Genomic DNA, 27,999 nt, shown 5'->3' with positions numbered 1-27,999 from the left:
TGCTCACGATTAGCATATGAAATGCTGTGACAACTTCCTCTAGAGGGTAACTACACCCAAGAAAAAGGTTTTCATATTGTGTTACACAATGCAGAAGAGGTCCTTTTGGCTGGCTGCTTTCAGCCTGGTAGAACACACATGGCCCAACTGCTGGAAACTGGAATGGAATGAAAGTTTCTGCATGTGATGTGGCCTTTAAGGCAAATTAGGGCTGGTTAGTATGTGGAAATGAATGCTATAATGGAATTTTGAATGGATTGAATGGAAGGTGGTTGAATCTGGATTGTGTTTGGTTTATGTTGTAGTTTGATGGAGATGTTAGATTAATATGGAAGATTAATATGTGACTGTGTTTAATATGTTACATAGTCATTGGTTTATAATGTGAGTTCTAGAGTTCCTGTGATGTGTAGAATGACTGAAGGTAGTCTGTAAAGGTAAACTTTGAAATAATGTGATTTATTGCTGGAGAAATTGAAGTAGTTAATATGGCAGCAAGGTGATAGAGAAAATGGAGTTTGATCTAGAAGTTTCCATGCTTGCAAGATGGCTGCCAATGTAAACTAATGCAATGATCATAATTAGACAAAATGGCTCCTGTGTGATGTCTTTGCTATAATACTATAACTTTCATGTAAGATGTTGTGAAATGGATGAAAGAGTGAAATGTGTCTGAATGCTTAGAATGGAATCTCACCTAAGGATAAATCTCTTTCTTCCCCCACAGGTCCCCCTCCTCCTCCTCCCCACACACACATAATACATTCACACACCTTTAGATAATAGGTGAAACACATACACACACGCACGCACGCACACACAATAACTAGTATATTCATAAAACAGGCAATGAATGTAATGTATTGTATGGAACAAAATCTGTTGAGTTTGTATAAATACTCTGTTGTACTGTTTTTTTATACATACATAAGTTTTACAATTAGAATGTTAATTAATAATATAACACATTTTAAAATGAAACTACATCTTTTGTGCAGTTTTTCTTGAAGAGATATGCATACGTTATTATATGAATATTAATCCTGTAGATTTAAGGGAAAATAATAACTATATTTCTTAGGTTAAATCAGAATTTATTACGTTAATAAATGGTCTCACCACATTTGCTAGACTATTAGGGAGATTAGAACCCCACACCCAGGGGCTAACTCTTTTACAAACTGAATGGATGTGAACCCCCAGAGCCGTGTTCAAAAAGCTAGTGGAAAGGCTTCTCAGAAGAGTGGAGGCTGTTATAGCAGCATAGGGGGGACCAACTCCATATTAATGCTAGGGGTGTGCACAGGGCACTTTTAGTGTTTTCGGTTTTGGGTTCTGATTAGCTTGAGGTTTTGGGTTCTGATTTATTTTTGAAAAAGCATAAAAAGCACTAAAATCCTGTTTTTTTGTTTTTTTACACTCCTACGCTATTATTAACCTCAATAACATTCAATAACAATCATTTCCACTAATTTCCAGCCTATTCTGAACACCTCACACCTCACAATATTGTTTTTAGTCCAAAACATTGCACTGAGGTAGCTTTCTGGACTGCGTAGTGGAGTGGCCCCGGTACCCAATTTGGTACCGGGGCCACAATACCTCCTCCAACTGGTCTCAATTCCACTGCACATATGGCTGCTCCTCCATCCTCTGCAGCATATAGAGGGTGGAGTTCTAGCGTGTCAATACCTCTTGTTTTCGATCATGACAGTGCATTTTAATTATTTTTGGATTTGGCCCCAACACTGAATGTAGTTTAATATCTGATACGCAGCTATCTGGACTGCGTAGTGGAGTGGCCCCGGTACCCAAACTGGTCTGAATTCCACTGCACAGATGTCTGCTCCTACCTCCTCCAACTGGTCTAAATTCCACTGCACAGATGGCGGACACCGGATGGACGTCTAACACCAACATAGCTGTTAAGGCCGCAGTTCCTCTTTTTTGGGACTGCACAAACAATTAACGTAGTAATAGAAATGGCAGTTCCTCTTTTTTGGAAATATAAAAACAAAGAACATAGTAATAGAAATGGCAGTTCCTCTTTTTTGGAACTACAGAAACAAAGAACGTAATAATAGAAATGGCAGTTCCTCTTTTTTGGAACTATCAAAACAAAGAACATAGTAATAGAAATGGCAGTTCCTCTTTTTTGGAACTACAGAAAGAATGAACGTAGTAATAGAACTGGCAGTTCCTATTTTTTGGAACTACACAAACAATGACCGTAGTAATAGAACTGGCAGTTCCTATTTTTTGGAACTACAGAAAGAATGAACGTAGTAATAGAACTGGCAGTTCCGATTTTTTGGAACTACACAAACAATGACCGTTGTAATAGAACTGGCAGTTCCTCTTTTTGGGAACTACAGAAACAATGAATGTAGTAATAGAACTGGCAGTTCCTATTTTTTGGAACTACACAAATAATGATCATAGTAATAGAACTGGCAGTTCCTATTTTTTGGAACTACAGAAAGAATGAACGTAGTAATAGAACTGGCAGTTCCTATTTTTTGGAACCACACAAACAATGACCGTAGTAATAGAACTGGCAGTTCCTATTTTTTGGGAACTACAGAAACAATGAATGTAGTAATAGAACTGGCAGTTCCTATTTTTTGGAACTACAGAAATAATGAACGTGGTAATAGAACTAGCAGTTCCTCTTTGTGGAAACTACAGAAACAATGAACGTAGTAATAGAACTGGCAGTTCCTATTTTTTTGAACTACAGAAACAATGAACGTAGTAATAGAAATGGCAGGTCCTCTTTTTTTGGACTGCAAGAATATATTGCTCTATAATATTTTTTATACTTTTTCAATTGTTTTTTTATATTTTTTTAATCTTTTTTTTTATATATTTTTTAGAGATTTTTTTTTTTTTTTTAAAAGATTTTTGGCTGATTAACAAATTGCTATGGACTTATCAGAAACAAATACAGGACAAAAGCACCAATGGACTCAGCAACACAGACACTGGCCAAAGCACCACTGGAATCAGCAGGACAGAGCACTGGAAAAAGTACTACTGCACTCAGCAAGACAAAGCACCACTTGACTAAATTAATCAGCAGGACAGAGCACTGGACAAAGTACTAATGCACTCAGCAGGACAAAGCACCACTTTAGTAAAGTTATCAGCAGGAGAGAGCACAATACCTCCCTCTTCACTAACCACAGGGAGAATGAAGATGGCGGCCGCGAGCGGGGCATTTATGAGATCCGAGTCTCGCGAGATCCGACGCAAGACTTGGATGTCATAGCCTCGGTTTGGCTTCATTTGGCGCCCGGAAGTTCCCAAACAGTGCTCGGATCCCGTCGGATCCGCACTGTTCGGGTGGGCTCGGATTAGCGAAATCTGAGCCCGCTCATCTCTAATTAATGCCCATAGTTTTGTATTGTGACGCACATATGGATGTGATGTTCGGTTGTCCACAAATGTTTGGACATGTAGTGCATCTCTCTCTAGCTAGATTCCTAACATCTCACCCTCAAATCTACAAAATAATCACTTGTGGTGTGTCTACGTTACCAAAAGCCAGAAAACTATCCCACAAACCATGCTCAGCACATTTATAATTTCACCAACCAATATAAAATTGTAAGTGGAAAGGATGCCACTGGTTCTTCTCCAGTATCCTTGCTGCTCCTTCCAGTAAGGCTAACAAGGGAACAGTAGGGTTAGAACGAGGGGGGGGGGGGGGGGGTGGCAGATTTGTAATATGCACTGGGGAAAAGGTTAGGGATATGCTGTTGTGGCTCCCGACCGTTTCAGTAATTGTTTACTGAGCAATTATTTGCAATGAATTGAGTTGCAATCGGTTTTCCAAAAATTAGCAATAGGATGCTTTTGAAATTAAAAATAAACAAATGTCAGACCCCTTGTATACAGTTAATAAAGGCTTCTAACATAGCCATTTGCAATATAAAATAAAAATAAAAAGTTTTGGGTGCAACATAATTCTTTAGAAAATGCTGCAAACAAGGCTTTATAATTTGGCTGGTTTTAGATCTCTCAATAGCAAAAAAAACCCATATAACTATCCTCCTTGGTTCTCAAATCTTTGGTAGTAAATATCTTCGGGCCTAGCTTCCCACATCCTAATCCAGTTCCAGTAGCCAGTGGACACCTTGTCATGGTGCCTGCATGGTAATTATGGTGTTTGAAATCAAATGCGAAAGAAGTGAAGCCTAGAAGGAGGTCTGCCACAGATGTGTCAGTATTTTATTATAAAGAATCATTATTCAAGCATCTTTCTAAAGTGAAGGATAGATACTTTTTTATTATGTGTCGAGGAGATAGATTATTGGGACTCCCAACTTAATGAAGGACATCTATATCTTATCCAGAAAAAAAGAGAATCCACCAAACTATATTGACAAAGTGGAAGATATGGGGGTAAATATCAAGGCAGCGCCGCTTTAAATTTAAGCGCTGAAGACGCTGAACTCGCTGGAGTTGAAGAATCCGGAGGTTCATACATTTACCCCATGGTGTCTTGCATCATGTATACAGTTGCAAAACTAATGCTACAATAATATGAACTTATTTAGTGTATAAATATTAAAATCCTGATTGTGAAACTAAACCACACAAATAGTCAGAAAACATCAGCATGTATGATTTAGTTTTTCCTAATATAAATCTGGGGCTCCAATTGTTTTTTTCGCCAAACTGAGAAAAACAACAAGGAGCGCTGTGACTCTGGGGAATAATATCAGGCTGCTTTAACATGCTGCGGCATTTGGACACATTATTCAGTGCCCACCTTTATGCAACTATTTGTCATCCATGTGTTGTGCTCAGTATTACTACACAGAAACCATTTTTATGACAACCTTCTGTGTTATAGTTTGAAAACAATAAATTAAGGAGCAGATTTCATGGAAGGAAAGAAAACAGATGTGTAGCATAAAGGCACAGAGGAGGCCATTGTCCCATGTGCAGTGATTTGTGTTACCACAGATAACAAGACAGTCCATTTACAAGAAGGTTGGCTGTAGACAAGATACATATCACCGCTCCTAAGTACTTAGTGTCGGTATTGTTGATCTAAGGAAAGTACCACCTATTACAAATACAACCTATTTTACTTCCAACTGCTGTAAACCATATGGGTGTAATGTATGGTATGCCTTCATACATATGTACACATATTTCTTTGACTGGTATCACTGTGGGAATAGGATTTATTTGGTAGAACCAAATGTAAAATCTCACTACAGATAGAAACAACAAGACCACCACCATATGAAGCAATGCATGACAAATATTACCCATCATTTCCTAAGAACTCACCATTATCAAGGATTTCATACTGTAAAACCATCAATCCAGTCTTGTTTATACAGTAAAATGGGAGTTTGGAAGCAGACTAGCACTCCGTCTGTGATTAGATAAACCAAGCCAAATCAATCAAATTGTGTTGCAGTTTTATTATTATTATTATTATTATTATTATTATTATTATTATAGATTTGTAAGGCGCCACAGTGCTCCGCAGAGCAGTACAGTAGGGAAAGCTATACATAAATAAAACAGTGACATACAAGGTAGACAAAATAAATGCAGACAAAAAAGCAAAGGGTATAGAGGACCTCCCTGCTCATTAAAGAGCTTACATTCTAAGTGGAAGAGGGCACAGCTGAGACATGAGGATCAAATGTGGCTCATAGTGGAGATTGGGACAGTTGTGAGGGTACATTGGTGTGAATACTGTTATCGGGGATAAGGTCACCTCTAAAAAAGAGATGGGTTTTCAAAGAGTGTATAAAGATTTGAAAGCTGTGGGAAAATCTGACTGAGCATGGTAGGGAATTCCATAAGTGAGGAGCAGCACGGGAGAAGTCTTATGGCGGGAGTGAGAGGTGAGTTTTAATTTTAAATAAAAATTAAAAGATGTAGAAATCATTTATGCTGTAGTGTCCTTCTTTCTTTTACTTCTTCGATGTTACAATTTGGAACACTTTTCTTGCTAGCAATAAAAGTCAATATTAATCTGGCTTGATGACAATGCTATACATACCAACAACATACATTGTCATATAGAATGTTTGGTATTAAGACTTAGCACGATGTTCCATAAAAATAAAGACAGGCAGGCTTAAGGAAAAAAGTAGTTACATTCAGCTATAAAATCATACCTGCTGTCGTCAGCCTGCTGACACGGTAGTGGGAGTGGGTATATATGCATAGAGTACTTGCTGCTATAAATCTCATCATTGATGAATCTATTTTGCATTATATTGGCCAGCACTGTTGCACGGTGGTTAGCATGAGGCCTTATCTGTCAGGAATTTGCATGTACTCCCTGTGATTGTGTCAGTTTCACTTGATGCTCAGTTTCCCTCCCACAGCCCAATAACATACTGATAGGTGTCACGGGCACTAGGAGTCTTTACCCAGGGATCACCAGGTGATAGGCTTACCAGAGCAGTATAGGTGGTAATATGGTACTCTGGTAGCAGGGTGATCACGGAACAGGAAATAGCAGATGATGAGATGCTCAGGAAAGTCTATGACTAGCAGCACTGGCAATCTGGAGGTAATAATACACGAGGAACTGTATGGACAAAGGACACGTGAAGGTAGTCAGTGGTCTTGGGTAGTCAGTGCATCTTTAATTTTATCGGAGAGCCCCTGCCAGAAGGCGGCAACTAATGCTTCAGTGTTCCACTGAAGTTCAGAGGCTAAGATCCTAAATTGAATGACATACTGGCCTACTGTATGGGAGCCTTGTCGCAAACGAAGAATGCTGGAAGCAGCGGAGGTCACACGACCTGGTTCATCGAACACACTTCGGAACGTGGAAATGAATTTGGCACTATCTTGTAGTATTAGATCGTTTCTTTCCCACAGAGGGGAGGCCCAAGCCAGGGCTTGTCCAGAAAACAATGAGATAAGATAGGCCACTCTGGAACAATGGGTAGAAAAATTTTGAGGTTGGAGCTCAAAATGGACTGAACATTGGTTAAGGAAACCCCTACAAGTTTTGGGGTCCCCGTCGTATTTTGACGGAGTAGGCAGGTGAAGCGTGGGAGCTGTAGACACCTGGGATGGCACTGGGGAAACGGAGGAAAGCACAGGAGCTTCAATATTAGCTGTAACAGTCTGTCCAGATGTTCCTTGGGAGGTTAACGATTGGTAACATTGAAGTAACAGCTGTTGGCGAGCATCCTGTTGCTCCACACGGCTGACCAGATGCTGCAGCATCTCTTTAGCGGTAGGTTCCGTATCTGGGTCTGTCATGGCCTGATCTTACTGTCAGGGGCACTAGGAGTCTTTACCCAGGGATCACCAGGTGATAGGCTTACCAGAGCAGTATAGGTGGTAATATGGTACTCTGGTAGCAGGGTGATCACGGAACAGGAAATAGCAGATGATGAGATGCTCAGGAAAGTCTATGACTAGCAGCACTGGCAATATGGAGGTAATAATACACGAGGAACTGTATGGACAAAGGACACGTGAAGGTAGTCAGTGGTCTGCGGTAGCAAGTTGTACCACTGCTATAGTGAGGAGGAATGTCCAACAGAAACGAGGAGGTGATGAGAGTCAGCGGTCTGCGGATAGCAAGTTGTACCGCTGTCTGAGTGAAGGAATGGAATCCAAGTGGAGGTATCCGGGGAGTCAGTGGTCTGCGTATAGCAAGTTGTACCACTGCTATGTGAGAGGATACTGGAACAGGTGATACTGGAAACAGGGATCAGTGGTCTGCCACTAGCAAGTTGTACCACTGAATATATATGTGAGGAGGTGCACGGGGAGAGACTGCAACACAAGATAGACACGGGCACCTTAAACTTGATCCACAGTAATATGCACAATATATATATATATATGACTGAACAGCACTGCCATACTAGAAAGTCTCTTGAAGTAATCCGGCACGAGATAACACAGTCAATGATGGCAATAGACTCAGCGGATAGCAAACTCCAGAGGAGAACCAACACAGTCCAGCAAGATATGCAATACACCAGCACAGTCAATGAGAAGTATGCACACCGTGGTTCAGAAGCAGGCAGTCAGACAGGAGTGCAGAGATACCTGAACGGCAGGAGGCCGGCAGGATGCAAAGTCCCTGGATGGGTGAAGCGGTGGTCTAGTAGGTGCAGCGCACAGGTAGGTAGACCAGCAGGGAAACAAACATACAGGAATCAGTAGAGCGTGGAACTAGACTCCTGGAGGACCCTGGAGAATGGCGATAGTCTAGCAGAGGGGTAAGTAGAGAGACACGAATCCAATGCTGACAGGCGGGTAGAGACCAGCGGGAACACAGGAAAGCGTGGAGAGCGGATCAGCAGTAGATGGATGAGTAGAGCTGAGGAGTAGCAGCAGCAGGTCTCTGCGGACACACGGAGGTAGCCAATAGCAACCAGCAGGTGCAGTAACGATGGCACACGGGAGAGCAGAGTTGAACTGGAACTGTTGATCACGGAAAGTAGCGGATAGCAATAGTGGCAGCAGTCTCGAGGAAACACGGGAGAGTTGAGATGAACTGAAGACTGAAGCGCACAGAGGCAGCGGATAGGAATCAGCCAAACAGTCACGATGAAACACAGACGAGTTGCAGGTTGAAGACTGTAGTGCACGGAGGCAGCGGATAGGAATCAGCTAACAGTCACGATGAAACACAGACGAGTTGCAGGTTGAAGACTGTAGTGCACGGAGGCAGCGGATAGGAATCAGCTAACAGTCACGATGATGAACAGGTGAGTGGATATGGATTGAAGACTGTAGTGCACGGAGGCAGCGGATAGGAATCAGCTAACAGTCACAATAATATATGGTAGAGTTGAAGTGGTTAGAAGACTGTAGTGCACGGAGGCAGCGGATAGGAATCAGCTAACAGTCACGATGATACACAGAAGGGTAGAAGTGGTATGGGAACCACAGTAGTAGAAGTGGTTTGGAAACCACAGAGGTAGAAGTGGTTTGGAAACCACAGGAATCAGCAGAGCTGAATAACGAGGAAACACAGGAACACCTTCAGAGACTCATGGGGAATGAGACTCCAAGATCAGGCAACGTGGTGATGACCACAGGTGCTTAATATAGGGAGTGTTGCCTGATCTGCCAATTAAGTTAAAGGAACATACACTGAAGGATTAGAAAGGGCTGCGCATGCGCAGTCCCTCAGGATGGAGGACGGCCACGGTTCCTAAATGTCCGGGAAGAAGCACTCACAGTCCGGTGAGTGACAGTACCCCCCCTTTTAAAGGTGGGCACAGAACGCCTGGAACCGGGCTTGTCCGGATTTTTGGAATAAAACTTCTTCAGAAGGGCAGGAGCATTAAGATCTTCAGCTTTGATCCATGAGCCCTCTTCAGGACCAAAGCCCTTCCAATGAACGAGGAAACGGAGAACTCCTCGCGAAATTTTTGCATCCAATACCTCAGTAATCTCGAAATCCTCCTCCTGATGAACTTGAACTGGCTGCGGTGCTGAGGGAGGAGTCGAGAAACGGTTGATGATGAGAGGTTTGAGCAAGGACACATGGAAGGCATTGGAAATCCGAAGATTCTTAGGAAGAAGAAGTTTAACACATACTGGATTTATCACTTGAATGATCCTATATGGACCAATAAAACGAGGGGCGAATTTCATAGATGGAACCTTCAAACGAATATTTTTGGTAGATAACCAGACACGATCTCCAATTTATAGTGGTGGAATAGCCCGCCTCTTCTTATCTGCGAAAGACTTATATTTGTTAGATGTCTTCTTTAAACAGGTTTTGACCTGAGACCAGATATTTTTGAAGGTCTGACAAGCAGTCTCCACAGCAGGAACTTGGGTGGGCGGGAGGGCAGGAAATTCCGGAAAAGACGGATGGTGACCGTAGACCACAAAGAATGGAGTTTTGGATGATGACTCATGGTACATGTTGTTATGGGCGAATTCAGCCCAAGGAAGCAATTCTACCCAGTTGTCTTGATTGGCTGAAGAGAACATCCTTATAAAAGTCTCAAGATCTTGATTGACTCGTTCCGTTTGTCCGTTAGATTGCGGATGGTAAGAAGATGAGAGTGCTAATCGTATGCCCAAGGTTTTACAAAGGGCCCGCCAGAATCTGGAAACGAATTGTACTCCTCTATCTGACACAATCTCAGACGGACATCCATGGATGCGGAAGATTTCTTTAATGAAATGTTCAGCCAGAGTAGACGAGGAAGGTAAACCAGACAAAGGGATGAAATGAGCCATCTTCGAAAATCTGTCTACCACTACCCAAATAGTATTGTGATTCTTACTTGGTGGCAAATCAGTAACGAAATCCATACTAATATGGGTCCAAGGCTTGGACGGAATGGGTAGTGGTCGCAGCAACCCTGCTGGAGTTCTGCGGGAGGATTTGAACTGAGAACATAAATCACAGGAAGCAATAAACTCTTTGACGTCTCTCCTCATTGAAGGCCACCAGTAACTTCGAGAGAGAATCTCAAAGGTCTTGTGTTCACCGGCGTGTCCAGAAAAACGAGAGGCATGGAACCACGAAAGGATTTTCCTCCTCAGAGTAGGAGGCACGAGAGTCTTCCCAAATGGTAGCATTTTGGTGGATGAAGCAGCCAGTGAAATACATTTGGGGTCTAGAATAGCATGGTTGGGAATCTCTTCTACATCAGAGGACGTCACAAAAGCTCGAGATAGAGCGTCAGCTTTCTTGTTCTTAGCGGCTGGTTTGAAGGTTATAATTAATTCAAAACGGGAAAAGAAAAGAGACCATCTTGCTTGACGAGGGTTCAAGCATTGGGCAGATTGCAGATATGACAAGTTCTTATGATCCGTGAAGATCGTCACCGGATGGCGAGCTCCTTCCAACAAGTATCTCCATTCCTCTAATGCAGCTTTGATGGCCAGCAACTCCTTGTCCCCGATTGTATAATTTTTCTCTGCGGGCAGAAGACCCCGAGAGTAGAAGGCACAAGGATGTAATTTTTGTTGCTCCGAGCGTTGGGAGAGAATGGCTCCTAAGCCCACATTAGAGGCATCTACTTCTAGCAAGAAGGGGAGTGTCACATCAGGCTGTCGAAGAATGGGAGCAGACGAGAAGGACTCTTTAAGAATTTGAAAGGCTTGGAGAGCCTCAGATGACCATTGCTTAGTATTAGCCCCTTTCCGAGTCAGGGCCACAATAGGAGATGCAATGGATGAAAAGTCTTGAATGAAGCGTCTATAGTAATTGGCAAAACCTAAAAAACGCTGGATGGCACGAAGAGTAGTTGGCTGGGGCATAGCCGGATTAAGGGGGGGGCACAGGGGGCACGTGCCCCGGGCCCCCCGCCCTCCGAGGGCCCCCTGCCGTCCGCATGACTTCCATCTGCTGTCAGTTGCCCCCCGCTGCCTGCATTACCTCTCCTGTTGTCTGACAACCTGTTGTCACAGTCTGTGTCTTTTTCTGTCTGACAGCAACCGCACCGGGCCCCCCTCTCTCCGCGACCCCCCCTCCCCGCATTACCTCTCCTGATGTCTGGCAATGACAAGCTGCTGTCACAGACTGTGTCTTTTGCTGTCTGACAGCAACCGCACCGGGCCCCCCTCTCTCCGCGACCCCCCCTCCCCGCATTACCTCTCCTGATGTCTGGCAATGACAAGCTGCTGTCACAGACTGTGTCTTTTGCTGTCTGACAGCAACCGCACCGGGCCCCCCTCTCTCCGCGACCCCCCCTCCCCGCTGCCCGCATTACCTCTCCTGATGTCTGGCAATGACAACCTGCTGTCACAGACTGTGTCTTTTGCTGTCTGACAGCAACCGCACCGGGCCCCCCTTTCTCCGCGACCCCCCCGCTGCCCGCATTACCTCTCCTGATGTCTGACAACCTGCTGTCACAGCCTGTGTCTTTTGCTGTCTGACAGCAACCGCGGCATCTAACAGCTGACACATGCGCAATGCGCCCACTCTTTCTCAGCAGCACCGCGGCTGCTGTAATACCCAAAGTGGCTGAAATGGAGCTGCTGCGCATGTGCAGCTGCAGCAGCTCCTCGGCATGAAGACTCAAGAGAGACAGTCGGTGAGTGGATTTTTTTTTTTATACATAAGTAAACATATATAGAAAACACTTAATAACATGGTTATTTCTTGATTAAATATGTAAAATGTAGCCACCTATAACAGTAGGAATATATATATATATGTATATATATATATATATATATATATATATATATATATATATATATATATATTTCTGGCTACATTTTACATATTTAATAAAGCAACCAAGTAATAATCATGCTATGAGGGGTCTTCTTAAATATGTATATATATATGATTATTTATTTTATCAGTACATTAACATGAACATGAACATTAATATTAGACTGGTAGAGCCAATGTCAGAGTGGCAGATTCTATTTTATTGATCATTAGTATTAGTAAAGTAATTACTGAAGCCGTCCAGTTATAATAAAGTTTGAATAAAATTGTAGTTCATTATATATAATTTATATTTATTTATTTATATACACATATTTATGTAATCTAATTAAAGCTTTAACATAAGTGGCAGGCTTCGATAATTACTTTAATAATGATTAATAAAATAGAGGGTCCTGCATGATGATTATATATATATATATATATATATATATATATATATATATATATAGGCACATATATACATAGCTACACCTATATCTATATATATATATATATATATATATATATATAGACATATATAGTCAAAGTTGGTGTTACGTTATCATATTTTTTATGTTCGTTTAAATGCGCGGTATCATTGCTAGTTTTAATGTGTATTGTAAATGGTATTTTTAATTTGCGGTATCATTGCTAGTTTTAGCGTGCGGTATAATTGTTAGTTTTAGTGTACGTTATCAATTTTATTTTTAATGTGCGGTATCAATGATAGTTTTAATGTGCAGTTTCAATGCTAGTTTGGAGGGGTGCCTTGAAAAAATTAAGGAGACTCTAAGTGTGCCGCAAAATGCAAAAGTTTGGGAACCACTGTCTTCATTTTTGATCTTAGGGGCCCCCCTGTCTTAAGTGCCCCGGGCCCCCCAAAGCCTTAATCCAGCTCTGGGCTGGGGCCAATGTAATACAGCATTTACTTTGTCTGGATCCATCTTCAGGCCAACTCCGGAAACTATATACCCCAAGAATGGAATCTGGGGCAACTCGAATGAACATTTCTCCAATTTACAGAACAATGAATTTTTCCGTAGTCTGGAGAGGACCTCTTCCACATGTTGGTGATGAGAAGGCAGGTCCTGTGAAAAGATCAATATGTCGTCCAGGTAGACAACGACACATACATATAATAAGTCCCGAAAGATTTCATTGATGAAGCCTTGGAAAACAGCGGGGGCATTACACAGCCCGAAAGGCATTACTAGATATTCGTAATGCCCATCTCTGGTGTTGAACGCTGTCTTCCATTCGTCACCGGAACTGATTCTAATTAAATTGTAGGCACCACGAAGATCCAACTTAGTAAATATCCGAGCTCCCTTGATGCGATCGAATAGCTCAGTGATCAGCGGAATGGGATACCGATTCTTGATAGTAATGGCGTTGAGTCCACGAAAATCTATGCAAGGGCGTAGTGATCCATCCTTCTTTTTGACGAAGAAGAACCCAGCTCCAGCGGGAGAGGTGGAAGGTCGAATAAACCCACGCTGGAGATTCTCCTGTATGTACTCAGATGTGGCTTGAGTTTCAGGTAACGAGAGTGGATAGACCCGACCCCTGGGAGGAGTCTTGCCAGGTAGAAGGTCGATCGGACAATCCCAAGAACGATGAGGAGGAAGACGTTCAGACTGAGCTTTATCAAACACATCGGCAAATGAAGCATACTGAGGAGGGAGTCCCGGGGAGGAAGATGAGATGGAAGATTGCTGTACTTTAAGAGGAATAACTTGGAAAAGGCAACGATGGTGACATTCAGACCCCCAAGACGTAACTTGAGGGGTGCGCCAGTCAATCTGGGGAGAGTGACACTGAAGCCATGGAAGGCCTAAGACAATCGGACTTGTCGTAACTGGAAGAATTAAAAACGAAATTTCTTCATGGTGTAGTACACCAATCTGAAGTGTTACTGGAGACGTACTCTGGGTGATGAGACCATTGATGAGACGTGATCCATCTATAGCCGTCACAGTAATGGGTGTTTTTAAAGTAATCACTGGTAGAGACCATTGATTCACTAGTGATTTAGAAATGAAATTTCCTGCTGCTCCGGAATCAATCAATGCCTGTGACTCAAAGGATTTGGTAGCAAAGGAAATCGTAACATCAAAAGCGCAGACTTTAGATTTCATAGACGATGGAGAGGACTCCAGGGACCCTAACTTCACCTCTCCAGAACTAGTTAGGGCCTGGCATTTCCCGATCTCTTAGGGCAAGAGCTGAGCATATGCGTGGAATCAGCACAATAGATACAGAGTCTATTCTTTACTCTTCGTTTCCTCTCCTCTGAAGATAATTTGGAACGTCCTAACTCCATGGGAATCACAGAGGGTGAAGCTGGACGAAATTGAGGGGTTGAACGAAGAGGTGCTTTAACAGCAGTTGTTTTCTCAGACTCTCTTTCACGAAATCTCATATCTACACGATGGCAAAGAGAGATCAAATCTTCTAGTCACGAAGGAAGCTCTTGGGTAGTCAGTGCATCTTTAATTTTATCGGAGAGCCCCTGCCAGAAGGCGGCAACTAATGCTTCAGTGTTCCACTGAAGTTCAGAGGCTAAGATCCTAAATTGAATGACATACTGGCCTACTGTATGGGAGCCTTGTCGCAAACGAAGAATGCTGGAAGCAGCGGAGGTCACACGACCTGGTTCATCGAACACACTTCGGAACGTGGAAATGAATTTGGCACTATCTTGTAGTTTTGGATCGTTTCTTTCCCACAGAGGGGAGGCCCAAGCCAGGGCTTGTCCAGAAAACAATGAGATAACATAGGCCACTCTGGAACGATGGGTAGAAAAATTTTGAGGTTGGAGCTCAAAATGGACTGAACATTGGTTAAGGAAACCCCTACAAGTTTTGGGGTCCCCGTCGTATTTTGACGGAGTAGGCAGGTGAAGCGTGGGAGCTGTAGACACCTGGGATGGCACTGGGGAAACGGAGGAAAGTACAGGAGCTTCAATATTAGCTGTAACAGTCTGTCCAGATGTTCCTTGGGAGGTTAACGATTGGTAACATTGAAGTAACAGCTGTTGGCGAGCATCCTGTTGCTCCACACGGCTGACCAGATGCTGCAGCATCTCTTTAGCGGTAGGTTCCGTATCTGGGTCTGTCATGGCCTGATCTTACTGTCACGGGCACTAGGAGTCTTTACCCAGGGATCACCAGGTGATAGGCTTACCAGAGCAGTATAGGTGGTAATATGGTACTCTGGTAGCAGGGTGATCACGGAACAGGAAATAGCAGATGATGAGATGCTCAGGAAAGTCTATGACTAGCAGCACTGGCAATATGGAGGTAATAATACACGAGGAACTGTATGGACAAAGGACACGTGAAGGTAGTCAGTGGTCTGCGGTAGCAAGTTGTACCACTGCTATAGTGAGGAGGAATGTCCAACAGAAACGAGGAGGTGATGAGAGTCAGCGGTCTGCGGATAGCAAGTTGTACCGCTGTCTGAGTGAAGGAATGGAATCCAAGTGGAGGTATCCGGGGAGTCAGTGGTCTGCGTATAGCAAGTTGTACCACTGCTATGTGAGAGGATACTGGAACAGGTGATACTGGAAACAGGGATCAGTGGTCTGCCACTAGCAAGTTGTACCACTGAATATATATGTGAGGAGGTGCACGGGGAGAGACTGCAACACAAGATAGACACGGGCACCTTAAACTTGATCCACAGTAATATGCACAATATATATATATATATGACTGAACAGCACTGCCATACTAGAAAGTCTCTTGAAGTAATCCGGCACGAGATAACACAGTCAATGATGGCAATAGACTCAGCGGATAGCAAACTCCAGAGGAGAACCAACACAGTCCAGCAAGATATGCAATACACCAGCACAGTCAATGAGAAGTATGCATACCGTGGTTCAGAAGCAGGCAGTCAGACAGGAGTGCAGAGATACCTGAACGGCAGGAGGCCGGCAGGATGCAAAGTCCCTGGATGGGTGAAGCGGTGGTCTAGTAGGTGCATCGCACAGGTAGGTAGACCAGCAGGGAAACAAACATACAGGAATCAGTAGAGCGTGGAACTAGACTCCTGGAGGACCCTGGAGAATGGCGATGGTCTAGCAGAAGGGGTAAGTAGAGAGACACGAATCCAATGCTGACAGGCGGGTAGAGACCAGCGGGAACACAGGAAAGCGTGGAGAGCGGATCAGCAGTAGATGGATGAGTAGAGCTGAGGAGTAGCAGCAGCAGGTCTCTGCGGACACACGGAGGTAGCCAATAGCAACCAGCAGGTGCAGTAACGATGGCACACGGGAGAGCAGAGTTGAACTGGAACTGTTGATCACGGAGAGTAGCGGATAGCAATAGTGGCAGCAGTCTCGAGGAAACACGGGAGAGTTGAGATGAACTGAAGACTGAAGCGCACAGAGGCAGCGGATAGGAATCAGCCAAACAGTCACGATGAAGCACAGACGAGTTGCAGGTTGAAGACTGTAGTGCACGGAGGCAGCGGATAGGAATCAGCTAACAGTCACGATGATGAACAGGTGAGTGGATGTGGATTGAAGACTGTAGTGCACGGAGGCAGCGGATAGGAATCAGCTAACAGTCACAATAATATATGGTAGAGTTGAAGTGGTTAGAAGACTGTAGTGCACGGAGGCAGCGGATAGGAATCAGCTAACAGTCACGATGATACACAGACGAGTTGCAGGTTGAAGACTGTAGTGCACGGAGGCAGCGGATAGGAATCAGCTAACAGTCACGATGATGAACAGGTGAGTGGATGTGGATTGAAGACTGTAGTGCACGGAGGCAGCGGATAGGAATCAGCTAACAGTCACAATAATATATGGTAGAGTTGAAGTGGTTAGAAGACTGTAGTGCACGGAGGCAGCGGATAGGAATCAGCTAACAGTCACGATGATACACAGAAGGGTAGAAGTGGTATGGGAACCACAGTAGTAGAAGCGGTTTGGAAACCACAGAGGTAGAAGTGGTTTGGAAACCACAGGAATCAGCAGCGCTGAATAACGAGGAAACACAGGAACACCTTCAGAGACTCATGGGGAATGAGACTCCAAGATCAGGCAACGTGGTGATGACCACAGGTGCTTAATATAGGGAGTGTTGCCTGATCTGCCAATTAAGTTAAAGGAACATACACTGAAGGATTAGAAAGGGCTGCGCATGCGCAGTCCCTCAGGATGGAGGACGGCCACGGTTCCTAAATGTCCGGGAAGAAGCACTCACAGTCCGGTGAGTGACAATAGGTTAATCGGCTGCTGACTATAATGGACCCCAGGGATTTTAGACTGTAAGCTCCAACAGGGCAGTCAGTAAGATGATATATATTGATGATATATATGATATATATTCTTAAAATGATATATATTCTCTGCACAGCTCTGCATAATATGTTTGGAACTATATAACTAAAGAAAAAATAAATATTGTTTGTTTAAAATGGGAACCCATCAATGAATTTCAAGAATATTTTTGTTCTAAAAACCCCACAAAAATAATGGTCAAGTTTGACTGCACTCATCAAGATGCATTTCTTTTGTGGATGGCATGCGTCTGGAAATGTTAGAATGTTGTTAAAGAGAACTATTTCAAGAAACTGTTAGAAAAACTATTTTCATGGTGATTTAACACTTGTACAATCCCATATTGTTACTTTGGCTGATGTGTATTTGCCTAATGAGCTATTAGTATGTAGAGTCCAGGTCCAGAATACCAGAATTTGTGAGTGTAAAGGGTTTGATGTCTTTATTTATTTTATAAAATGTTGGCAATGTCACAAATGTAGGTTACAAGATGTTTTACTAGTGGTTAAATCAAATAATGTGAGTTTTGGGTTCAAGTTATTGTTCAGAGAGAGGAGGGCTACGCTCTGTCTCCCTAGTCCCCGGTGTTCCACAAGATCTACTGCATACTGCTGTATACTAGACTGTTACAGAAAGACATATACACCTGTATCCTGCATACAAGTTACTTCCCTGTATCCTGTTATAATAAACCAAAGTTCCTGGTTAAGTTTATAAATGTTTATATCCTTCTACTCATCAAGCTGGACATTTAAGTAAGTTGTCCAGCTGTAGATGTATGGTTGCCACCAGCATGCATGTTCCCATCATGTTGTATAATTTTTTCCAAATGTGATGCACCCACAATGTACTCTGGTTTGTCACTTAAATATTTGTGAGTGTAAAGGGTTTAATATTTTTATTTATTTTATAAAATGTTGGCAGTGTCATAAATGTAGGTTACAAGATGTCTAACTAGTGTTCATATAGGAAATATAATACATCAAAGTACTAACTTTGATAATCCGTATTTGAGAAGAACTTGGTATAATTTTGTAACCAGTGGAACCAACCACATAATAGAGAGTTTTTGAACAAAATGGCAACAAAACAGTTGTAAAACAGATTAGCATACCAACACACTTCTTTCAGTGAGGTCAAAGAGAAAAGAGAGGAGAATGGGCAAGGAAGACTGTTTAAAGTATTGATTTTAGAAATGTCAGTTATTGGTACTCAGTCTTTCTACTGATAAATTGGCTAGGTCCTCTAACCTTTCCCTGGCAGCACAATTATGTGAGTGTGCTGGCATCATTTCTGTTTCTATTCCTGTTTTGTTTTAAGAAAACTGGTTTGCATTTATATTTTCTGTATGCCAATTTGTTTTCACCTCTTTTTTTTCAATATTCATTGTGACATTTGTCATACTACACTTCATATAATACTGTTCTGTCTTTGTTTTCTTAAGAATCATTGTGTCAAAATCTTAAATTCAATTTAAAATCTATGAGAACAGTTGTTCTCCAATGTAAAAAGAAAACATGAAATAAAAATGTAGTAAGGTTATAATCTTGTGTATTCCCATGATAAAGGCTAATGACAATGAGTCATATTGGGCGGGCACATGGGGATAAGCGAGTAGGAGAGACAAGGATGGCACCAGACACAGGCATGACAGCCTCTCAACTTTAACATCTACACTCTCTGCTCATTCATGCCTCCGCTCTGCTATGCAGTTCTGATTTTTAATGAAAAATTAAATGAATGGCAAAAATAGCTTTTAAAAACCTTTTAAAAAGCCAAGCAGAGCTGCGTTTTTAAAACACCGGAAGATAAACATTGATGTTGGGAAGTAGGAAGATAGATAGATTAAGGGCGAGGGATCTCTTACCTCTCTGTCTGTATTACCCAGTATTGTTTTATTACTGTGCTTGTTCCCAATTGTAAAGTGTTTCGGTATTTGCTGGTGCTTTAGAAATAAATGTTGATGTTAATGACGTACATGTTTATCTTCCATCTATTAGCCTGGCGTGGAAGGTGAGGGGTTCTACGAGCGTATTAGCCTAGTGCGGCCTGAACCCTCAATCACTGCCCTGGGCTTTTTGGTTTACAGTATCCCTGATTAATTCAACTCAAGATTATATTTTGGGAGTAACTGAAGACTTCCTAAGAGCATTGGCTCTTGAACTAAATTTTAGCCGTGGCAGAACTTTGGGTTTTATAGTAAGTGTTAGATATAACTTTATGGGACCTCAGTCACTTTTATACAGATCAGGTGATTTTGTTTTTGGTTAAACCTTTCACACCCACATGACCCTCCAGACCTCTTTACACCTCTTACCCTAATACTTTCCCCGCACACTCTCCACGTTTCACCTTGCTGTCTGACATCTCACCCATCTGCCTACAACTATTATCCTTTAGATTGTAAGCTCTTACAAGAAGGCTTCCATCCTCTTATTTGATCACTCCCCCCCCTCTTCCCCATCAGTTGCCTACCCCTCTGTTGTCATCTTTTGGCAACCTTACCATCATTATAATCACCTGGCAACTGCCATATGTAATATGACTTGATTTATGTTACCCTTCCTGTATTACTATTTCTATTTGTTACTTGTGCTTTTCAGTTCTACTTGTGCAATGAGGATTTTTGTGAACTTTTGTTTGTTTATGTGAACTACATCTATCTTGTTTTGCACTAGTGCCACATATGAAGCTGCGGAAATTTGTGATGCCCTATACACAGATCCTAATAATAATAATAAACTAACTATCTCACTGCCTGACCTTTGAACTTTACTCCCCACTATCTCTCTTCAACCCAATTCCCACCTACCACACAGCTTGATCTTTAATCCACCTCTATTAAGTGACAGGAGTTCATGACTCTTACTACTTTATTTCCTGTTCATTTTAAGTCTCTTAACACTAACTCTTGAAATATTATTACATTATTTAACTGTGCTGTGTTTTTATGATTCTTTTCAAATATGAAATTAAGTTCTTTTGCTGTTTGGAAAATGGGTACATTAAAGTTATCACTTTGCATGGCGAAAGCTGACACAGTAGTAGACTGTTCTGCAGTTTCTGTAGACTTGCTTTGTCTTCACCTGCTGTTATGCATTCCATTATAAAACACTTTCACTTACAGTGATGTGACACAAGTAGGTAGAGCAGTAGATGCATATTAAAGTCATGGAAGGCGAGCATAAAGGTGGTTCACTGTCAAACCAGACTATAGCCTTTCATTACCATTAATTCCATGCACATGTGGGCAGCACGGTGGCGTAGTGGTTAGCACTTCTGCCTTATAGCGCTGGGATCATGAGTTCAATTCCCGACCATGGCGTTATCTGTAAGGAGTTTGCATGTTCTCGCTGTGTTTGCGTGGGTTTCCTCCGGGTGCTCCGGTTTCCTCCCACACTCCAAAAACATACTGGTAGGTTAATTGGCTGCAAACAAATTGACCCTAGTCTGTGTGTCTGTCTGTGTGTGTTAATGAATTTAGACTGTAAGCTCCAATGAGGCAGGGAATGATGTGAGTCTGTACAGCGCTGCGGAATTAGTGGCGCTATATAAATAAATGATGATGATGATGATGCACTACTACTCATAAATACATGTATATTAGGCCACTGGTGCTAATTTGCAGTGACAGTCGCAGGCTTTAAATATTTGCTCTTATTTTTCAGTATTGATCAACAACACAACATATGTCTTACTTTGTGCAGTTGTTACCATCTAGTGTATTTATTATAAAGCAGTGATAGAAAACCTCCTATCGTCATGATTTACCTAGAAAATATCACTGTGACTGCTAAGCGATACTGGGTGGCAGTGGTAAGAGTAGACTTATCGCTTTACCAGGCCAGTCTTGGTGGATCTACGGATGTGTGATCTGACTAGTTTTCAGTTCCACTTGAAAACAATTTACAAATATATAAATAATAACAATATTTTAATGCTAATCACTGTTAATAAAATGCCTTATTTGAAAAATAATGCGCATTGTCATCAAATAGATCTGGCTATTGTCATCCTGAGATGGTGGTAGCAGAGAAGGGATTGCGGTAGTATGTGTATCGATGCAATCCCTCTTAAATTGGCTTCCCCATGCACGGGGATGACTATTGCTGGAGAAAGTCAGTGAATATTATTCCTGGTAAAGGTTACCTTTGGTGATAGCAACGCTATCACTGATGTTATTCTCTTGATAGATAGAGAGAAGCCCTATCTCCAGTGAAAACACACATTATTGAGGGAGATACGGTTTTTATTTCTTTAATAAATAGAGCCCCATGAGTTCTTATGCAAGTTACAGCTTGGCATCTGGCTCTCTTCTTCTGTGTATTCTGTGCTGCTTCCTGGTGATTGGTCGTGTTTGACCTCTGTCTTGTTAGACTACTGCTTCTGGACTATCCTTGTGCCCGTCATCCTGTGTATCCAACCCGGCTATTCCTATTTGCTACTCTACTGTCTGAGCTCTTGTGTATCTGACCAGGCTATTCATTCTGACTACTCTGCTGCCTGTACCTACGTGTATCCAAACCGGTTTATTATTGTCCTTCCGTTGCCAGAGTATCGGTGTAATCGTCTCTATGACTCTCCTGATTGTGCTATCTCTTCAGTATATCCGACCCAGTGTTTCACTGAAATGTGACAGGATTCTTCAGTGCATGCTGATCTATCTCAGCTAATTATCCTGCCGTGCCTTACTGCTTCAGAGTCTGCTCTCCGGATCTCTCATCTACAGCCTCTTTCCTATTACGTCAGGGGGTTAACCTAAGGGCTGCGAACTACGCCCTCCGCTTTGTGGCGGTTCTTGGTGAAGACCGGGGGGTCCATTAGACTCCGCGCCTTGGGAAGGCCTGTGTCAACTCTGACTAATAGGAGTCTCCCGTGAGACGCAGCACTAACAAAACTTGTTAGGAGATGTGGATAGCTATAACAAGGCAGTTTTAATCAGTGTGACAATGACAAGAATGAATGAATGAATGAATATTGTGCTGTCATTCTCCGAAGACTAGAGGACCAGATGAAGGACCAGATGAAGTGTACAGATCTGAAGGTAAATCGTGTCAGTGTGTATGCATGAATCGTCAGACTGATCGGACCTTCAGTCGTTGGTACAATCGTTTGAGATAACAGGTTGGTCGGAAAATTCTTCAGTGTGAACCTAGCCTTAGAAGCTAACATGTATTGAAAAGGAGTATTTAAAATGCAAAAAATACAGTACTGCCAACTTGAGTAAACCTGGCATGATGGGGATAGTACTAACCCAAAGGTCCCCTGAGACAATATTGCTCATAACCTGTATAGATGAACTGGGAAAATCTGTTTATTTGCCCAATACAATTAAGTAGGTGTAACCTATATTACATTTATATGAAAGTTGGACTGGTTACCTTATTATTATTGTTTTGGTTATGTAGTGCCAATCAGATTGCACAGTGCTGTACAGAGAATATGTAATCATCCACAGCAGTCCCTGCCCCATTGGAGCTAGGGACTGGGGTACATTTTGTCAGGAGCCAATTAACTTACCTGTATGTTAAATTCCAGATTGTGCTCTGGTCAGAATCTAACTTATGACCCCCAGTGCTATTTAAAAACCTGCACAGACCTCTTACTGTGAAAGTGTTAACAAAACAAAAAGGAAAAGGAACTGGGCTGGGGAGATCAATTTTTTTCTTTCTGTATAAAACGATAATTACATTTGAAAAGTTTGCAGGATTATGATTTCATATTCTTTCAATGCATTATCAAAACAGAATTATAATTTCATAATAACATCAAGAATTGCAGGCATTTTTAAAGAAGATACAGGACACTTAGCTTGAATTGAATCCCAGCTAGCATGCCACCTTATAGATAATAGCTTGAATAAATAAGAGAGTGCCAGTTTTAGGTGACACTAAAGGTTACTGCAACCTCTGTAGCTTCCACTGAAGGTTCCTTAGACCTGATACACTAGGAATTGGACAATGCATTCCTAGTAGGCACCTTGATGTCACTATCCATTGGCAATGCAGTTAGAAATGAGAAACAAGCTGTGAAAATCATTTTCATTGCATGCCGGAAATTAAATACCCTTCTCTAGTTTCCAGCTCTGCTTCTTACAGAATTATGCTACATTTTAGCAAATGTGACTGTTAAATCAATCAGAAATCTGAAAATGCAGAAGCGATGTGCCAGGTGGATACAAGTAATAGAAGTGAAAGTGCCATATTCCTGAAAGGACATCAGACTGATGGGGTGTGAGAAAGTCATTTTTTTTTATTTTCAGGCAAATCCTGGTTCTCGTTACCCATCTGTGCCAGAGGATCTCCAAGATGCAGGAGTGAAATCCAGAAGGTAATTATTATACAATATCCAGTACCAATTTGTGGCTGTTTGACAGTATGATTTTACCATACTATACTTTTGCATCAGATATCCTAGGAATTGGCCAAATGACGCCACTTATAAAGCCATTTAGTTCATTATGGCATGGTCCTATTTCACTATATGTCTTTAATCAGAGCCGTAACTAGGGTGGTGCGGACGGTGCCGTCGCCCCGGGCGCAAGCCCAAGTGGGCGCAGCAGCCGCCCGCTACCTAGCCCTATCTTCTGCCTTTTTACCGTCCACACACGGACATCATGAGAGAGAGAGAGAGATTAACTTTCCGCAGTGGAACGCATGTGCGTTCCACCGACAGGAAGTTCGGCATTTGGAACGCTTTGCGTTCCAAATGCCGAACTTCCTGTCGGTGGAACGCACATGCGTTCCACTGCGGAAAGTTAATCTCTCTCTCTCATGACGTCCGTGTGTATTAGTCCCTTTCAGAAGCTGGATGGAATGCTGCAGTCACGCCAGATCCAGGAGTTAATCACCCTCCAATTTATATAGGAGAGGTAACAAGCTCTGCAGATAGAAACCGGACACGGAAAGGGATATACTGCCACTAACTGTAAGTGAACGTTTCCACTATTCCTGGACACCTATGCCAATATTCAGGATTTACAAACATTAGGAGGAATGTTCATTCAGGACATTGTTTATAAATAGAAGCTTTGTGAATTTTAACTGGTTATCATCTTTTAACCATTTCACATGTTTGCCTCAGTGCTGAACACTGATAAGAAATAACTTTCATTACATGTGGTGCATAATATTACAGAGATTTATAAATGTATACAATTGTGTTTTATGTATGGTTTTTTTCTGGACAGAATTGTACATTATGTAAGTTGAATTTAACCAAACATTTGAAGTAATATGTAATTAATATCCAATAAAGGATAATGAATTGTACAATCACAGAGCCCTAAACTATGCGAAATGGATTTTTCTGAATGGCTTAGACATTTTTAAGTAATGTGGCCATTTAACAAAAGTCTAACAGGAGATATCGGAGATATCTTCCTCATTAAGCAAATTATCGCACAATCCAGCAGTCCCCATAATACTCAATGGGGACTGGGGTGTCCCATTGGTCTATATATATATATATATATATATATATATATATATCTCATGCATTTGCAAATATGTGTAACAGAGTTATTTCAGTAAGGTGCTAGCCACACCCCCACATTAGGTTGGCCACACCCACTTGTAAAATGCCACTCCCACTTAGATGGGGGGCGCCGGTGCCTTGTCTCGCCCAGGGCACTAAAATGTCTAGTTACGGCACTGTCTTTAATGTTCGCTCTCATAGTAGGGTTCCATTTATATGTTTCTATATATGTAAAACACTGCATAGCTGTTGTGATACTAAATAAGTCCATATACTGTACAAATATTACATTGTGATAAGTTGCCTAGACAGTGATAAGTCCCGCTACTAATATCTTTTCCTATAAAACCAAGTATTCTACTGATTTTCTCACTGCCTGATTTATCTGCTTGTTTACCTTCATATCATCTGAAACTAAAACTCCAAGGGGTATATTTGCTAAACTGCGAGTTTGAAAAAGTTGATAGTTGCCTATAGCAACCAATCAGATTCTAGCTATCATTTTGCAGAATGTACTAAATAAATGATAACTGGAATCTGATCGGTTGCTATAGGCAACCACTATTTTAAAGCCGCAGTTTAGTAAATCTAGCCCCAAGAACCCTTTACTATGTTGTTGACATTTTATCACCAATAATTGTGTATTTTGCCTTTTTTATTTTTGTGTTCCATATTCTCTATTCTCTAATTTACCAGAATGACTGGCAGATTTCATGGTATTGGATTTGAACACAGAATTCTTCCTGGTTAAAAAAGTCATTTTCTCATGTATTATTCAGACATGGAGCAGAATTTCCTGTTGTTGACATAGGTAAGTTTTGGTGCAGGACAGATGTAGAGAGAAAGAGTGAGAGCGAAAGTGAGGAAGAGAGAGACAGTGAGGAAGACAGAGAGTGAGAGAGGGATGTGTTTCAGTTCTCCACAATTGCTGGAGAGCAACAGGTTGCCTACAATGACTCTATGCCAGTGATGGGCAACAGGCAGCTTAGGCTGACGGTGAATTCCCCATCACATTAATGGTGGGCATTTAGTAGAGAAAAAGAGTTGAGGCCGATGGGCATAAAACAGATAACAGTACTATTGGGCGCATAATGCAGGAAAGTGCTGGGGATTGATGTGAATGATTGAATAATGATTGAATATTCTCTGTAAAGTGCTGCGTAATTGGTCAGCACTAAATAAAAAAACTTTTAATGATAATAAAAATAATATGACCTCATCTGCATAACTCATGGAGGCCACACGGAGCCAGCAGCACAGGAGGGGCGTGTAATCTGTACCATGTCCTCTCTATCATTCCTCTGCGGGAGAGAGCTGTGTTATTCCTGACTCCTGGTTACTTCATTACAGCAAGGTGAGGAATTTATAGTCAGGGTTTTGTTAGTCTTTATATTAGTAGTGTATCACTGGTACTTCTAGTGATAGGTGAGTGGGGCATATGAGGAGATTTATATGTGGAGTCTCAGGGACTTGGGTCTGTGGGGTGTTTTGTGTGAGTGGGTGGTTTGGCATGTTGGGGAAATCTGAGGGGTGTTTTGGAGTACATGTAGGATCTATGTTAAGTGCTTGTGATGTCTATATTTGATTAAATGTGCTGTTTTAATTTATTTCTTAGATTAAGGGCAATATTTAACCCTTTTAGAGGTAGGAGGGCCCAACATGTGGCCCATAAAGTGTATACTAAAACTATAAACCCTCCAGTTTCATTGATTGATTCTAGTTGTATACACATAAATGCATCTGACTTTCAGTGCATTAAGACTTTATATAGAAGAGTGAGAACTCTGTGGGTCCCTATCAAATGGGCTTTCTGTGCTGTCAAATTGCACAAGCAATTATAATTACTGTAATGTTGTGTTGGATTTATGAATGCTCAGTGCTTCACATTTGTAGAGCAGAATTCACATATATACCAAAACAATTTACTATATCAACAAGAGAATTTACTTAACTTTTTATGGGGTCAGTACTGCTAAGAAACATCTAAAAAGCTGCATAAATCATGTGATCAGTTCTCCATTATGGGAGAAGTGTATACTGCCTGGCTGCTCTACAAAGCACTCTATCCTGAAGAAAGAAGAACATAGGGGATGGCTTGTAAAGACAGGAAAGATCCCTGGGAAACGATGTAAAGTGTGTGGTCAACATTAAAAGGAAGATCTATTCACATATAATCTGACAGCATCTAATACAATGCATAGGATTTTTAATAGTATGCAGTGCACAAACCTGGACTGACCATCTAACACTTCTGACAAATGCCAGAAGGGCCGGTGGACATAGGTCGAGCGCTGTCTCGCTCTCATGGGGCCCCGCTGCCACTGAATGACTTTTTTTTTTTCCAGATTCACCAGTGTCAGCATTCGGCGGCTGCATGCGCAGTTGCTCCTCCAATGGACTTTCGCGGAACTGACAGCACCTGTGTGCTTTCAATGCCAGGGCTGATTTTTTTGTCTCAGTTCGGTCCTGGGAGTATGTCAGCCATGATTACATGTTCCCAGCATTCGACTATCCATGATGGTAACACAAAGTCATTCTCCTCCACAGGGAACAATGTATGAGTAATTCCAATGCATGAACAGTCAGCCCACGACTATAGACTTTACAAGTAAGAAAGACCCATCGGACTGTATCCAACAACTCATCCACAGCTGCTTTACTGATCCAAGGTGGAAATTACTGGTAACTAATAGAAAACGAGTTACAAGAGGACATTTGAAAAACAAATAGTGTACTACAAGTAGAAAGCACAGAAGGAGACAGCCATCTCTGAAAGATACCAAAACAAACTACACCAGTGCAAGTGGTGGGGTTTTCCTTTAAGCTGGTGGTTCATCAAATGCAAAAAAAAATGCAATGATATACAGTGTTTTATTAATCTATTAAGTATGTTAAGTTTCTATGTTTTCCCCATGTTCTTTTCTCCCACAGTTCAAAAACATACTGGTAGGTCAATTGTCTTTGCTCAGAATTGACCCTAGTGTTTCTGTGTGAGAGTGTGTGGTAGGGGATTTAGAATGTAAGCTCCAATGGGCCAGGGACTGATGTGAGTGATTACATCTGCTGAGTAATATGA

At 41.9% G+C, this 27,999-nt stretch overlaps 1 long non-coding RNA gene across 1 annotated transcript; it reads left to right on the top strand.

The window, feature by feature from the left end:
* The first annotated feature begins 15 nt into the window (after positions 1-15).
* Positions 16-27,999, top strand: LOC142142691 (uncharacterized). Its single transcript, XR_012689284.1, has 3 exons — positions 16-46; positions 23,710-23,777; positions 27,269-27,999. It is a non-coding gene; the product is annotated as an uncharacterized LOC142142691 (long non-coding RNA).

Source organism: Mixophyes fleayi, chromosome 3 (genome assembly GCF_038048845.1).
Source record: "Mixophyes fleayi isolate aMixFle1 chromosome 3, aMixFle1.hap1, whole genome shotgun sequence".
Lineage (NCBI taxonomy): Eukaryota > Metazoa > Chordata > Amphibia > Anura > Limnodynastidae > Mixophyes > Mixophyes fleayi.
Note: the sequence above shows the minus strand (reverse complement) of the source record. Positions and strands in the feature narration are given on the sequence as shown.